Source organism: Euprymna scolopes, chromosome 18 (genome assembly GCF_053919585.1).
Source record: "Euprymna scolopes isolate OS-2025 chromosome 18, ASM5391958v1, whole genome shotgun sequence".
In the NCBI taxonomy this organism is placed as follows: Eukaryota; Metazoa; Mollusca; class Cephalopoda; order Sepiida; family Sepiolidae; genus Euprymna; species Euprymna scolopes.
Window position 1 is genome coordinate 66,284,265 of NC_136499.1, and position 12,485 is coordinate 66,296,749.

Sequence of the window (12,485 nt, forward strand, 5' to 3'; positions counted from 1 at the left end):
GGAGCAGCAACGACACCAGCGAGAGCAGCAACAACAAAAACAGCCGCAGCAGCAACTAGAGAAGCAGACACAACCAATGGTTCCCACATTAATCGAGACGGGGATCAAGCAAAGAAAAGACGGCTCCTCTGAGGATGAATCTGCAAGTGAGAGGGAGAAGAACTCAACCTCACCTCCCCCTGGTTCATTCGAAAGAATTAAAAAAAAAATTAAAGAAAAAAAGGGGAAGAAAAGGTGGCTCCCACTCCCTGTGAACATACACCACCCCTAACAACAAAATCCACTTCCACCCCCAAACCAGACACCGCACCAACACCAGACACCACACCAACACCAGACACCGCACCAACAACAAACATGCCACCAACACCAGACACTACACCAGCACCAACATCAGGCACCACACAAACACCTGTCCCCACACCAATGCAAACTGAGCCACCACCCCAAAAAGAAAAGGAAAAGAATGAACCGAGGGAAGGGAGGGACTCCTCTGCCTCTCGCAGACCATCCAAATTAAAAACCCTTGCCTCCGAGGAAATATGTTATGTAGACCCTCTATCTGTGGCAACAGACATTTCCCATCGGCAGAGGAAAAACTTAAAACCTCTGCTCGATTATAAACAGATAGAGGGGAAAGATGTAAATATCCCCTCAAATTTCTCGGACGCCCCGCTCCTAATAACTTTTGTTAGAACTTCAGAGGCCTGCAAGACCAACTTGTGGATAAGGCTTTTCCAGGAATTGAACTGGTTAAGAAAAATGACCCTTCTCTTGACGAACTGTCAAAAAAATGCAAGGGAAGGGTCCCAGTGTTGGTCTATTTGTCACTCTACAGGGCTATGAAATTAATTTATCCTTTGGACGTCGGTGGCATTGCGAGAGAAGGTCAGGATATGAAAAACCTGACCACCTTGAGCATGGCACATAACGTCGGTGTCCTCTCTCCGGCTGACTTTGAGTGTGACACACCCTAAGGTAGGTACCATGGCTTTGAATTTGGCTAGTTTGAATGTGAGGGGCTTGAGATCATCGGGCCGGGCGACTCGCCTCAGGTACGATCTCTTATCCCTGGGAGTGGATGTGGCTGCGATTCAGGAGATGCATTCGTTTCCTCTGTGGACTGTCAGGTGCTGGCCCGAGATTTTGAGGTTTTCTCAGCATATGGCAGCCCACGGGGGAAGGGAGTTTCCATGCTAGTTAAACATACCCTGTCGACGATGGTCGACGTTGTTCACAGGGATGCAGTGGGCAGGCTGGTTGTGGCCAATGTTGCCGTAAAAGATTCTGTGTTTCGGGTGATTGCGGTTCATGCGCCCAGCACCGCTCGTGAGAGGGTCTCATTTTTCAGTCAACTTGACGTGTTTGTAGATTGTCGGAAGCGGGTAGTGCTAATGGGGGATTGGAACGCCATCTTAGACCCCGAGATAGATAAGGTAGGAGGAGATGCTAGAGAATCGGAGAGGTGCGAGTCCAGCCTGGCTGATCTGATGGCTAGATGTGGTCTGGTCGACAGGTTTCGGGTCGAGCATCCGAGGCGGGAGATGTGGACGTGGACCAATAGCGTTTCCTCCTATCCAAACACTTACTTGGACAGGATGTTAATTAGGAGAAGCGAAGTAGACTTCTTATCTTGTCCCACGTTCACTTGGCTAGGTCAGACGGACCATAAACTAGTTATGGCCCAGCTGAAGCTAGGAAATAGACCTAAGTTAGTGGCTAACTGGAAGTTAAACACCTTCCTTCTGGAGATACAAGACTTCCAAGAGAAGTTCATATAATTAATTCAAAAAGCACTAGTGGGGGCGGTTACCGGGAGTAAGTGGTGGGTAGGTCTAAAAGCCAACATTAGAACTTTCTCCGTCAAGTATGCCCAGCGCCTTGCACTAGATAAGGCCAAAACGAAGAAGAAGCTAGAGCAGAAATTAGCCCGGGCTACAGGGGAGGGTGATAGGGTTAGTTAGGAACTAGCTAAGCAGGACCTTCTGCGTGAGAATAGCGAGCGTTATGAAGGTCAAGTCAGAGCTAGGCTTAGAAAGATAGGCAATGAAGCCGTCAATTCCAACACTGACGCGCGTCGTGAAATTTCTAGGCATGGCTTGAACAAGTACATTGCAAAGGTAAGACATCCGGATGGACGCACCCTGGAATTGACTCGGGAGATCTGCGAGGGGTTTTGAGAACATTTCGAGGAGCGTTTTATGCAGCAGCCCGATCTTCCGGTCCTTGAGTTTAGCGACTATTTGGCTGGCTCTCCCCGCCTCGAGGCGGCTAGTTGCGAGGGCCGGGTGACGGAGCGGGAGGTTTTTACTGCGCTGAAGCAGGTCAGTTGTGACAGATCGCCGGGACTCGATGGTCTACCATACAAACTGTATTTGAGGCTGTTGCCCATATTTCTGCCTCTTCTGATAGATGTATTCAACCATTTGTTTGCTCAGGGATCCATCCCGGGGCAAGTCACCAAGGGAGTGATCACATTGCTGAGGAAAGGTGACGGACATGGTGGGGAAGATTTAGACGATTATAAGCGCATAACTCTGCTAAACACAGAGTTGAAGATTTTGTCCTGTTGAATCAGCTGCAGGTTGTTATTGACGAGTTAGTTGAACCAGAACAGAACTACGCTGTGAAGGGGAGATCGATTCAGAACAACTTGCATCTGATACGCACGATCCTAGAGGGAGGGATAGATGACGGCACGGAAGCCGCGCTGATCAACTTAGATCAGTCCAAAGCTTTTGATAGGGTCGACCATCGTTTCTTGGCATCTGTCTTAGAGGCCGCCGGTTTTAAACCGGACTTCTGCAAGTGGATCTCCGTGATGTATCGACAGCCCACAGCCGTCGTACAAGTCAACGGAAAGCGCCCGAAACCCTTTGTTATCTCTCGGTCGGTTCGTCAGGGTTGTCTGCTGTCGCCCCTGCTCTATGTCCTGACTTTGGAGCCCCTGCTCGGCAAGCTGAGACATGGGGAGGCAAATTCGGCCCTGTGCAGAATTGCAATACCCGGTAGCTCAGCTGCCAAGGTATCCGCATTCGCCGATGATGTCATGGTCTTTGTGTCGAGCTTCAGAGACATCGAGATCGTGTCGGAGGCGCTCACTCAGTACAAAAGAATTAAAGGGACCAAGATAAACTGCAGCAAGTTGGTAGGACTGCGGTTGGGCGCCTGGAGTGGCAACGCCAACCTCACGGCGCCCTTTAGCTGGACGGAGTGCCTGGCTTAGATCCTCGGCGTGTGGTTCGGACCGGGTCTCCAGCTTGACAAAATTTGGTTTGAGGTATGGTCAAAGGTGAGGGCTGCAGTCAATTCGTGGCTTCCTAGGAAACTTTCCTTAAAAGGTAGAGCCACTTATGCCTTTCTTCTCATCCTTTACCGACTGGCCTCACTTCCTCTGCCTGCACAACACCTAACAGCTCTCATCGAACTCTTGTCCTCACTTCTTTGGGACAGAGGAAGACACTGGGTGAGCAGACAGGTCTGTATTCAACGTCCATGTGAGGGAGGCTTGGGAATGCCGGACTTGAAGTATTATCGAGACGCTGGCCCTCCTGAGCCACTATATGCAAGATGACCAACCGTGGCACCCCGTGGTTACTGCTGTCTTCCCCAACCTCGTTCTCGACCCTTCTATAGAGAGCCATCGCAGGCCGCGGGGAGAATCTGCCTACATGAAAGAGTGCCGAGCCACGCTAAAACGACTACCAAAGTCCACCGACCTTGTGACTGCTCCCCGTAGGGAACTCCTCAGAGATCTAGTGAAGGGGGTCGCTGCCGACCCGCTATGCGCGCGTTTAGGTTGGCAGCAAAGTGAGATCCGCTCCGCGTGGAGCTGGGTGCCAGGTTCGAATCATCTGAACAAGTCAGAGTTCTCTCTGACCTGACGATTGGCCTAAAATGATCTCCCACTCAACAACATACAACGCAGTTCCGGGTTTTTGGAGCCGCCTGATTGTCCCACAACGGGGACAACGGCCGTAGAAACGACTGATTACGCTTTCTTCGAATGCCACAAACTCCGCCGGTACTGGTCGTATGTCAGCGAAGTGATGGCTTGCATCAATCCTGAGCATCCTAAATTACCGTATCCAATGTGAAACCGCCGTGGGACCGGGAAAGACAAATGGTCTAGATTACGATCCTAGCCGTGGCGAGAATGGTGATTTGGATGTCGTGTCTGCAAGGAGGCCGGGGGGTGTTGTCTTTTTCTGATCAGGATCTGATCGCTTTCTTTAAACACCAACTACGGGTGAAGATCAGATGTGATAGAAGAAGGCTGCATCGCGAGGCATTTGACAGAAGATGGATACATGTAGCAAGTTCTGTGTGTACAAAGAGGAGCCAAATTTGAATACGTATTCCCCGCCTAGGTGTGGAACATGCAGTTCCGTAAAGTAAAATTAAACAAGTAGCCTCTCAGCTAGCTGAGTGTGTGTTCCATCCTTCCTCAATTAGGAAGCCTCCAAGATCCCCACCCCCTCCTACTTACAATTTTTGTTTTCACCTCTTCCTCTAAATTTCATCCATCTTGGAGAGAAAGAAATACAAACTAACCCCCATCCCTTACCCACAAAATTTTCTTTTCTCCATTCACCCCCATCTAGAGGGCATCCCCACTTAGAGACTGACCCGCCGAAGCGAGGTTCCTTTTACAAACCTAGTGGAACGGGCAGTCTATCAACTAGACGGGGGTTGGGAGGGTCCTACTAATCACCTTTTGTTTTTTCTTCCCCCGCCCTCGACACAAATGAATTATTGTACCATTTTAGTGTTATCTTTTTTGTTTTTACATGTCAATAAAAAATATTTTAAAAATTGGGAGTTAAGTAGGACGCCCTCCAGTATGAAAGGGTGAATGCGGTATTATGGTGAAAGAAGATACTAGCTGGGAGAAACTTTTGATTTTGTTTAGTTCTGGAGTGACAAGGATGACCAACGACCACCACAATCCCCCCTTTTGAGTTGGCCATGTGCCTAAGTTTTTTGTTTAGTGTTGATTTCCACTGTATTTTTAACATGAATAAAGGATTTAATGTCTCAAAGTGTAGTATCTGCCGGAGCAGATACTGCAAGCAAAGACCATATGTGGGGCCAATCCCACATATAAGACCTTGGTCAATGTAGGGGCAACCCTTCATACCAATTGTTACTATCCACTCCCCGGGGAGTTGGTCCCCATTTCCCCTTCACTCCTCACATAAAAAATAAAAAATCGGCCTTGTGTCTAATTTGCTCGGTGAGGGAGCAAATAAATACCAACCCTTCATACCAATTGTCACTATCCAGCTCCCTACTCCCCGGGGAGTTGGTCCCCATTTCCCCTTCATTCCTCACATTAAAAATCGGCCTCGTGCCTAATTTGCTCGGTGGGGGAGCAAATAAATACCCTTTTCTTGGCCTTTTGGCCAAGATCAAAGTGTAGTATCTGTTCTTAATAGATGCTGTACTTATGTTTGTAACTTTTCCTTGGCCACATGGCTAAGATCAAAGTGTAGTATATGTTCTCAACAGATGCTGCACTTACATTTGTAACTTTTCCTTGGCAATGGAAGGGTTTCCCCTTCCATGCTAAGGCATTTTTAGTCGTATGCAAGTCACTCCATCGGTCGGTCTGTAACACATTTACATCCAAGGGGTATGGAGTAACATTTTTGTCCTCTGATTTATCAGAGAGGGACCTATGTTTCCAATGGGTCCATCTGTCCGTTAGTCTGGATGATTGACAGATAACTGGCATTAGTTTTTCCTGAAATTTTGTCACAAATTATATTTCAATATATAAATGTGCATTGTAAAAAAAATATTTTTTTTTTGTGAAAAATCCTGTTTTGCCCGCAGGGGCTCAAAAATGGCCAAAAATGACATTTTTTGACCTGTAACATTTGATCCATCCATTAGATTTTTCTGAAACTTGCCCAAAATGTGGAGGGCATTGTTCTTAATATAAATTCAGTATGGGTGACCCTGGCAAAAATCTGGTTTGCAACTCCCGGGGACTTTTAGTGCTGAAAATGCCCTTTCTTCTGGCACGTTTTTCATATTTCTCAACAAAAACTTTATATTTATGTCTATATAGTGGTTTCCCATGTTGCTGAATGTAAATAAACATGTGTTAAGGTGTGAAACCGCACTGTTTGTCCATTGTCACTGGTATTCGGCATTCCAAGTAGCTCATAAGGGGTCAAAAATGTACCAAAATTGAAAAAAAATGACACTTTTTGCCCCATAAATTTTGACCTATCCATTACATTTTTCTGAAACTTGTCCAAAATGCGCAGGGCATTGTTCTTAATATAAATTCAGTATGGATGACCCTAGCAAAATTCTGCTTTGCGTCTCCCGGGGACTTTTAGTGCTAAAAATGCCCTTTTCTCATATTTCTCAATAAAAATGTATATCTATATATAGCTCTCTCATGGTGCTGAATTCAAATATACATGTGTTACGATGTAAAACTGCATAGTTTGTCTATTGTCACTGGTATTCAGCATTCCAAGAGGCTCATAAGGGGTCAAAAATGTACCAAAATTGAAAAAAAAATGACACTTTTTGCCCCATAAATTTTTACCTATCCATTAGACTTTTCTGAAACTTGTCCAAAATGTAACTTTTCCTTAACCACATGGCTAAGATCAAAGTGTAGTATCTGGTCTTAACCGATGCTGCACTTGTTCGTAACTAATAAGTAAATGTGTTATGGACTGACCGACGGAGAATAGTTTTTTTTTTAAAATGCATACCACAGAATAGTTTTTTTAGTCGTGTGCAAGCAACTCTAAGTCACTCAGTCGGTCCGTAACACATGTACTTTTTATTTCTTTTTATGTTTATTATACCACTATTTATTGGTTTTCGGGGTTCCTAAATACGAAAATAATGTTTCAAATTCCCTAAATCAAATAATTTTTGTAATATAAAGTGGGGGATCACTTTTCTGTATTAATTTAATGTAAAATGATCACCCACTTTACAACCAGTCAGTCTCAAAGCCATTTAAGTCATTCTCCAGATCATTCAAGTTGTTTTTGAAGGATTCCAGTTATTTTTTAAGCATTCAAGTCATTCTTAAGGTCATTCATTTCTAGGGTTGGATCAAATACAATTGTATTTGTATTTCAATTGTATTTCAATACAATTTTAATGTAATTGTATTTGTATTTTTAGATTTAGGAATAAATGTATTTGTATTTTTAGACTTAGGAGTAAAAGTATTTGTATTTCTGGTAACCTAAACGAAAGTATTTGCATTTCAATTGTTAAAAGTCAGTATTTGATCCAACCCTGTTCACATACATGTTGCGTACGTGTACCAGTCTACCAGCCCTGTCCACTTCCAGTCACACACGCTGCTGCTAGTTGAGTGACGATAAGTCTGTGAGTCAAGTAGCTTCAATTCAGGGTTGCCAGCTTGGCTTTTTTAAGGCCAAATTTCGCGAATTTGGCTTTTTTGAAGCAGTTTGGCTTTCAAAATTTTTTTTTTTTTTTTTTCAAATTTATGCTTCAAATTTGGCCTTTTTCGGATAATTTTATATAAATATTAAATATGGATTATTAAAGAAAAAGTTATAATAAAGTAATTTAAACAGTTGTTTGGATGTCTAAACTTGTAGATTTAAAAAAAAAACTTTTGACCTCCCACTCCCATTCATGGATTTACACCCTCTCGCACTAAGCGAATCTCACACCTAAATGTTTAATCCGGTTTCACAGTTACTTACTAAATGTCTATATGTACCCTTTCAAAGAGTTCACAGTTGAGTATGAAACCATTTTGGGGACATTTTTTAGTGCTGGCGCCTTGTCCCTGCCAATTAGGTCACTGAGTATATTTCCTCTGAAATAATTAATTCTTGTATTTTTCGTTTGAAATTCTTTAAAAGTAGTGTTTTGAAATTAATTGAATTAATTTATTTTCAATTTATAGAAATTTGAAAACTTATAACTATAGCTATTTAAAGTTGTATTTAAAATGAATATTTTTAAGTATTCATATACTTTTTCCTGAGTAGTCCCAAAAGTTTAATTAAAAGTCAATAATTATAGATTTTCTAACTATCTTGGATTAATAGACACATTTGCCTTAATAATGACGCATAGATTGTTCTTGGAAACAAAGTCTAGTTTTAGAGTTATGACTAAAATTAAATTTATCAATATTTTAGAGATATTTTAAGTTGATACCTCCAATCCCCTGAGTAAATTTGGTCTTCTGACGACTGACATAATTCTTTTAAGAATATGATTGACAAATAGAAACTTATTTACAAATTGTACCAATAAATATGGTATGGAAAAAATGGCACTAGTAAAAATGGTAAGTAGATGTGGAGTCTAAGATAATAACCAACTACTTTTCAATTATGCTGTCATCTTAGAAATCTGTCGATTATACTCGTATGTTTACTCATTGTAAGTGTTTTCTTCAGATTTCATGTGTAATACTAAATAGATTGTAACTCCAAATGGTTACTAATATCATAATCGTAAAAAAACATTTATAAACATCTCTTTTATGTAATCTGTCCCCGTTGTCAATCAATGCTTACATTAAAGTGTAGTACCTGCTCTGATGACCTAACTTTATCTAGTCTGTCCTTAGTCGATGAAAGAAAAATTCTTCTAAATTGGGGTATATATTTTTGGCTATGGGAGATAAATTCTGTGCCTTTTACTTTTTAAGGCAATTTTATTTGGTTTTACAATTTTGCCAGTCAGACTTAGAGATAGAAAAAAGTTAACTACCCTAAAAAGTTATGATGGCCCGAAAATGAAAGATCATTTTATGTATAATTTATATGCGAAACTAATTACTTAATTTAAATTATAAAATATTCCTTTTCTAGATGTTCACAAGTAATCTTTTGAAAAAAAGTAGAATTACATTTTTAGGAGGGATAGCTGAGGGTTCTCATCTACTTTAAAATATAGATATAATTTCATTTTAATTTGACAAACTTCTTAATGTTATCCTGGTGCTTGTCCCTAAAAGTACACAGGTGAAAATATCACTTCCAAATAAATTAACAAGAAAACTCTTTGATATAATTATGCATTAGGCAAAAATATGTTCTACACCAAAAATCTTATCTCCCCAATTTTACGTATTTGCAAATCATAAAACTATGATAAAATAATTAAAAATCCACTCAATAAATATCCTAATCTTTAAACAAAAAACAAACAAAATAAATTACTTATACCAAATGCAGTAGGACTTAATTATCTATCGACCGTATAATTTTAACATGCTGCAACTCTTAATTGTTTTTATATTTCAAAATGTTAATATGTGTTCTAAATGATCTTTACCCAACATTCCTATTATTATTAAACGTTTCATTTACTTATATTTCTTCTTTTTTCTTCTTTTCTTCGCATATTTTCAGATTGTTTAAATCAGTTATTGTATTTTTATTTGTATTTTGAGATTGAGGAATAAAAGTATTTGTATTTTTAGCGTTTGTATTTGTATTTTTAGAGTTAGGAATAAAAGTATTTGTATTTGTATTTCTGGTAACCTTAACGAAAATATTTGTATTTCAATTGTTAAAAGTCAGTATTTGATCCAACCCTGTTCATTTCATCCTTAAGTTCATGAAAGTCATCCTAAGTCATTTACTTTATATTTTTATTTAAGTAATTTCAGCCCATTTTTCAGTCATTTTAGTTTATCTTTAAGAATTTTATGTCAATCCTACAGTCACGCATTCATTCATTACACGAGAGCACACGACTAATGGCTATCGGCCTTGTTTTTTAATGGCTCAAAGTCACTTCATATGGTGAATCACCCCAGCTTATGATACTTTGTTTTCATTGAAGCTTGAAATATTTTTCTGATACAATAGAAGATTAAGAATGTATAAGAAAATCAAAAGTATATTTATTTTAATTACAGAGGATTCTTATGTCAAAAAGAACAAAATTCTTGTTCTTAAATTTTTTTACATTATAATATCTTGTGGGTAAAAATACAGAATAGTTAACACTTGATCACTTGTTTAAAAAATAATGCATTATAATAAAATTCTCTACCTAACATACTCAGTTTTAACATTTGTAACGTTTTTTTTTAATAGAAAAAAAATGAAATAATAATTTCATCATTTTTTCTATAAAACTTGTCTTCAGGACAATTGGTGCAGACAGTGAATGATAGTCATGCCTACAGTTATTGTCCACCATTAAATATCTAATGTTGAGAAGATATGAAATAAAATTTATGTTAAAACTAAGCAGGTTAAGTAGTGTGGGTGAGGCATAATGGATCAACTCGCAAATTTCTTTTCATTTCTCTTAACCCAAAGTATTAATGGCTAATGCAATACCGACTTCAAGCTGCACAATCCTTAGCAATATTTAAAACTGTAAAAAGCACTTTTATGTTCTCTTTCCTGGAGTTGCTGGCTTTGGAAAGTGTTACTGGTTGAGTGGTTGACCTGCTGATTTTTTGTTTTTGTCTCAATTACTTCTGAAAAATAGATCTTGAAAAGCATCAACAAAAATAAGAGTATTCTACTTTAGTTTGAGACATTACTGACAGTTATTAAAAAAAAATCAATTACTTTTCAAGGTGGGGCATTATGAATCACCTTAAATTTTTAATGGTGGGAGGTACTGATTCAGGTCCCTGTTGGCAAGAATAGTAATTTAAATAGGTTTGTACTCATAAACTTGTATGTTAATGTGCTATATGTTGAGAGAATATGAAATGATAAGAAAGGATTGTCTAAGTGAAAGGGCACATTGCTTGGGAGCTTGTGTTTGACATTTTTTGGACTCTTCTATATTTTGCCTAGTTATTTTTTATGGAAATTTTGTACATTTTTCCTGTTAAAATTCTGTTAAGTAGTAGTAGCGATAAAAACAAAGCTCTCCAACTAACTATTGTTAAGCTTGTTGCATGTTGGAACTGCATATCATCTTTTGTTGTTACAAAAATGTAGTTTTCTTGAAGGAACACAATGGCAACTCATTATACAGCTAAAGAATTTTATCAATTTTTATATTGTTAGAACTCATCTTAATTTTGATCAATATGATAAAATTTACGAAAACATCCCAAAAAATGGACTAATTATACACATGTTGCACATGTACTAAAAAATTTAAAATAAAAACACTTGCTTTTATGAAAAGTTTTCATAAGTATTAATATAAAATTGTTACTTTTTCCTTTAAAATCCCTCCTAAACTGATCCATTATGCTTCACCTCTCCCCATACAATATAATTCCAATATATTTGATATAAATTGTTTTTTTTGGGGGGGGGGGTTATCAAGTGTGAACTATTCTATATGACAATCTTGCAGTACAGTTAACAGTTGAAAAAAAATGCCTTCCATCAAATGAATTAAAATTTAATTTTCGACTGACCTGTATAAATTTTAAGTGTGGAAACTGACTAAGATTTATTGTTTCAGAATTTGTTATTGCTTCACTTTCACTTATTAAAACACCCCCAAAAATGGTGTCAAACTTTGGAGGTGGTCACTTAGCTTTGGATAAAAAATAAAATAAAATGACATACCCTATCATTGCAACATTAAACTCCTTTTCTTTCCTCCTCCTACTCAGTGTTTTTGTAGAAGAGAAGGGACTTTTAGGGTAATAACTCTGTGCTCTTTCAACCATGCAGTATCAAATAAATTTTTTTATTATAAACTGCTTTCAAATAAAAGACAGAAATACTTGATTATCATTTACAATCTTTGGTAATGCTGGACGCATTGTTCTGCAAAGAAAAATGTTACCGGACTTCTTATACAAGTGTTTTGTTTAATGGTTGCATTCAGAAATTCTTCCACCACTGATTCTAAGTCCACGAAGGAGATTGTCACTCAGGATTAGTGGTAAGGTAAGTAATTTTTTTTTTTTAAGAAATGAAACACTGCCACCAAGAAAAGGTCAAACAGCCATTTTGTTTTTCATGTGGTGAAAAAGAAATTTGAACAAAATCCAATTTTGAAATAAACTTAAAAACAGTTTCAGAATGTTACAAATATACAGGTCAGTAAAAAGTTTTTTTTTACATGTTTGGTAAAAGTTATTAGCAAATTTTTACTTTAACTGTAACTCAACACTTAAATTCATCTTTAAATTAATGACTTAAAGGTTTTCAGGTCTGCTGAAAATGAATATCACATTCAAATTTAAGGCAGACCAAATAGGTTTCTAGATATTAAAATATTTTTTCCAATATATTACTTAATGAAGGTCATTGACGTTCAACATTCTTAACATTGGGAGAAGAGAAGTATTTTGTAACACACATGCGCATTAGTACTTTTCAGTTGGAAAAAAAAAACATGGCTTCCAGTAAAAACAATGTTTTACTATACACATAGATACGAAAAAGTTGTCAAAAAACAAAAATATAACAAATAAATGTTATCAAAGGTAAGATAAGTTACTTTTCTACTTAACTGTATAAGGTTTTAGTGTTTTTATTTAATGTAAAATGTTTATTCGGTTCGAAAAACAG

General features: G+C 38.4%; 1 non-coding gene across 1 annotated transcript; it reads left to right on the forward strand.

Annotated features, from left to right (window-relative positions):
- Nucleotides 1–5,384: 5,384 nt before the first annotated feature.
- LOC145297965 (U2 spliceosomal RNA) lies at nucleotides 5,385–5,580 on the forward strand. Its single transcript, XR_013870378.1, has one exon. It is a non-coding gene; the product is annotated as a U2 spliceosomal RNA (small nuclear RNA).
- The last annotated feature ends 6,905 nt before the right edge of the window (nucleotides 5,581–12,485 follow it).